Source organism: Pongo abelii, chromosome 10 (assembly GCF_028885655.2).
Source record: "Pongo abelii isolate AG06213 chromosome 10, NHGRI_mPonAbe1-v2.0_pri, whole genome shotgun sequence".
NCBI lineage: Eukaryota > Metazoa > Chordata > Mammalia > Primates > Hominidae > Pongo > Pongo abelii.
The window spans coordinates 41,276,836-41,280,841 of record NC_071995.2 but is presented as its reverse complement, the minus strand read 5'-3'; the positions used below and the strand labels follow the sequence as shown (position 1 = coordinate 41,280,841).

At 37.2% G+C, this 4,006-nt stretch overlaps 1 pseudogene; it reads right to left on the bottom strand.

The window, feature by feature from the left end:
* Positions 1-875: 875 nt before the first annotated feature.
* Positions 876-2,113, bottom strand: LOC100444042 (putative elongation factor 1-alpha-like 3; annotated as a pseudogene).
* Positions 2,114-4,006: the final 1,893 nt, after the last annotated feature.

Genomic DNA, 4,006 nt, shown 5'->3' with positions numbered 1-4,006 from the left:
CTGAAAGCATTTTGAGTAGAATTACCAAAATCAGATTGCTGAAGCTAAAAGAAAAAATGGGAAGTGAAAAATTAGAGACAAAAATCTAGTTAATTTTTCAAGTCTGGATGGCTAAGGTAGGGAGTACATGGCAGAGGAAATGACAGGGCTAAGGGAGAGTTTTGAGGAAGGAAGGCAATTATGCATGTTAATACACTAGGGACAGCCACTGTAGGGGAGAAGTTAAAAAGAAGGGAGAAGAGAGGTATTCAACAAATACTGTATACATGAATTTCTTTATTCTATTAGTAAAAATTTAGTTACACCAAGAAGCAAATTTTTTGAGCTTTAATTAGAGCTGAAAATCAGAACAGTTATAAAATTATATTTGTTTCTAAAGTTTATGGTGTGTACTCCCCCAAACTACTTTAAAAATCTACTCACATTATTCTTTCTCATCAAATTTCACCTGGGTGGGAAGAGTTTCCTATTTCCTATTCTTGGGGAGAGCTTAGGTGAGATTACTATTATTTCTTAAATATATATATATTATATATATATATTTCTTAGTAAACTTCATTTTAATGGATCTCAAAATTCTGTGACAGATTTTTGGTCAAGTTGTTTCCATTAAAAAGTACTGATTTTAAAAACTAATGACTTAAAATGGCCACACACATTAAAAAAAAAAAGAAAGAAAAAGAAAAAAGAAAACAACAGCAAAAACCAAAGAGGTCCACAAAACATTCTCCTTTCCTTCTGAAGGTTTTATGATGCATTGTTATCATTAACCAGTCATTTACTATTAAACTTAAATGGCCAATTGAAACAAACAGTTGTGAGACTGTTCTTCCACCACTGATTAAGACTTGGGTGACAGGTATTAGAGATAATATTCATTTAGGCTTCTGAACTTTCTGGGTAGACTTAGTGACCTTGCCAGCTCCAGCAGCCTTCTTGTCCATTGCTTTGATGACACCCACAGCAACTGTCGGTCTCATATCACAAACAGCAAAGCGACCCAGAGGTGGGTAGACTGAGAAGCTCTCAACACACATGGGCTTGCCAGGAATCATATCAACGATGGCAGCATCACCAGACTTCAAGAAAGTAGGGCCATCTTCCAGCTTTTTACCATAAGTGCTACCAGTCTTTTCCTTCAGCTCAGCAAACTTGCATGCAATGTGAGCCATGTGGCAATCCAGTACAGGAGCGTAGCCAGCACTGATTTGGCCTGGATGGTTCAGGATAATCACCTGAGCAGTGAAGCCAGCTGCTTTCATTGGTGGGTCGTTTTTGCTGTCACCAGCAACGTTGCCATGACGAACCTCCTTGACAGACACATTCTTGACATTGAAGTCCACATTGTCCCCAGGAAGCGCTTCACTCAAAACTTCATGGTGCATTTCAACAGACTTTACTTCAGTTGTGACATTGACCAGAGCAAAAGTGACTGCCATACCATTTTTGAGAACACCAGTCTCCACTCGGCCAACAGGAACTGTACCAATACCATCAACTTTGTAGACATCCTGGAGAGGCAGATGCAAGGGCTTGTCAGTTGGATGAGTTGGTGGTAGGATGCAGTCCAGAGCTTCAAGCAGCGTGGCTCCACAGGCGTTGTCATCCTCATGGGTAATTTTCCATCCCTTGAACCAAGGCATGTTAGCACTTGGCTCCATCATGTTGTCACCATTCCCACCAGAAATTGGCACAAATACTACTGTGTCAGATTGTGGCCAATTTTCTTAATGTAAGTGCTGACTTCCTTAACGATTTCTTCATATCTCTTCTGGCTGTAGGATGGCTCAGTGGAATCCGTTTTGTTAACACCAACAATTAGTTGTTTCACACCCAGTATACAAACCAGAAGGGCATGCTTTCAGGTTTGCCCATTCTTGGTGATACCAGCTTCAAATTCACCAACACCAGCAGCAACAATCAGGACAGCACAGTCAGCCTGAGATGTCCCTGTAATCATGTTTTTGATGAAGTCTCTGTGTCCTGGGGCATCAATGACAGTCGCGTAGTACTTGCTGGTCTCAAATTTCCACAGGGAGATATCAATGGTGATACAATATTCAAGCTCATCTTTCATTTTATCCAAGACCCAGGCATACTTGAAGGAAGGTAATTTTAACCACTTTTTCTTGTTCTTGTATTTTTAATAGGTATTGTAAAATTAAAGCAGTCCAATTTGCTCAGAATTTCTAGGAAGTTATTTTGGACAGTTTGCCACAGCATTTTCTAGTATCTTCAAGCGAAATCAGTGAAGGTTGTTATTTGGATATATTTGAACAAGATAATTTCAAAATAGAGAGAAAGTCATGATGGAAATAAAATATGCAGATTTAACTTTCGATCCCTCTTGTAGGTGAGAGGTGATTATGATTAAGTTTGATTTTTGCCAATGATTTATTAAGATCCTGTTTCCTTTTACAGAAAAGGTCTGCCTCACATCAGTGGGGTAAAAGGAAAGAAAAAGGAAGTTAAATAGCTACTCTGTTATTTCCAAAGTAAATAATTATGGAATAAAATGTATGTAACTACCTCAGCCTGTGAAAGGTCAATTACTCCTTTAAACACTTCAGAGGTGGGTACATAATTGTTGTATTCCTTGATTCTTATTTTCATTATTGAGTTAGTATAAGGACAATGCAGCAAATATAGAAACCTTTCTTTTGTTCCAGTACTTTTTCCTGTTAGACTCTAGGCAAATTTCTAAAAATATTTGTACCTATCTAAGTAGGATAACTAAATGTCACCACATCTTAGAAGTTTGATTTATTTTGTCAGTCTGCTTGGACTGCAAAAGACAATTATGAGGTAAACCAAAACTTTGAATTTGTTTTGTTTGGGAGCCCCTGAAATTTCCAGTTTTTTTCTGAAGTCATTCATTTTAGTTGAGGGCAAATTTGTATTGTAATTCTAGCCTTTTTCATGGAGACTTTAAGCTTGGCTTTAATTTCCTCACCTGTTGGTTAAGAGTTCATAAAATGTTTGTGTGTGTTTGTTTCTGTAATAAGAAATAATTCCAGTGTGTTTAACAGTTTTCCCAGAACCAGAAACTGTGCATCCTGAGTAGATTTTCAATCTACTGATGGCAAGGAAAAGCAACGATATTAATATGGATTATTTCCCCTCCTCTATTTTTCTTTCATCTTATCCTTAAATGTGACCAAACAACATAAACCAACTAAAGTCTTCTAAATGTATAAGACATGTTAGAAATGATAAATCAGTGAGAATGAAAAAAAAAGATTTGAAGTTCTCTCTAAGCACAATACTTACTTAATATATACTTATGCAGCGTTTACCACGTGCTAGACCTTGTGCTAAACATTTGCAAACATTAGTTCATTTTGAGCTCCTAATACCCAGAGTAGATACTATTGTTATCATTCACATTTTACATATGAAGAAATGTAGGCATTGAGAGGTTGAGTAACACGGCCAGATTCAAAAAACTTCTGGCAATGAAGCTGGGATTCAAGCTCTCCAATGTGTGTTCTTAACTACCTAGTTATTCTGCCTCTCATTAAGTAGTGATGAGTTGACTGCATTGTTATAAGAAAAAAAATGATGGCTTGGTGAATTTCAGTCTTTATAGTGAGTTCTTCAAATTATAATTTGTGAGTGAACCACTGGCTTCTCTCCCTAATTAAATATTAAGAAATATAAGTGCAGAAACAGTATCTGATCTATCCTTGTATACTGAATTTCTTAGAAAACTACAAACATAAGCATTTAATCATTGTACTTCAAAGGGAATCTTTTTTGCAGGTAGATGAATAGTCCCAATTGTAAACCTTGTGTGCCCCCTGAATTAAGCTTTTTACTTCTCAGATTGCCTAATTGTTCAGCAATTAGGCTTAGTGTTAGGCCACTGCATTGAATACCTCTAGGAGGTGTCACTCATAGAGCACACACGGCAAATGGCACAACGTACCTATACGGCTAAGTGCATTGGCTCTGCTATGTAAGTCAGTATTCTTTGGTCTAAGTCATTAACGATGAATGGCTGCTT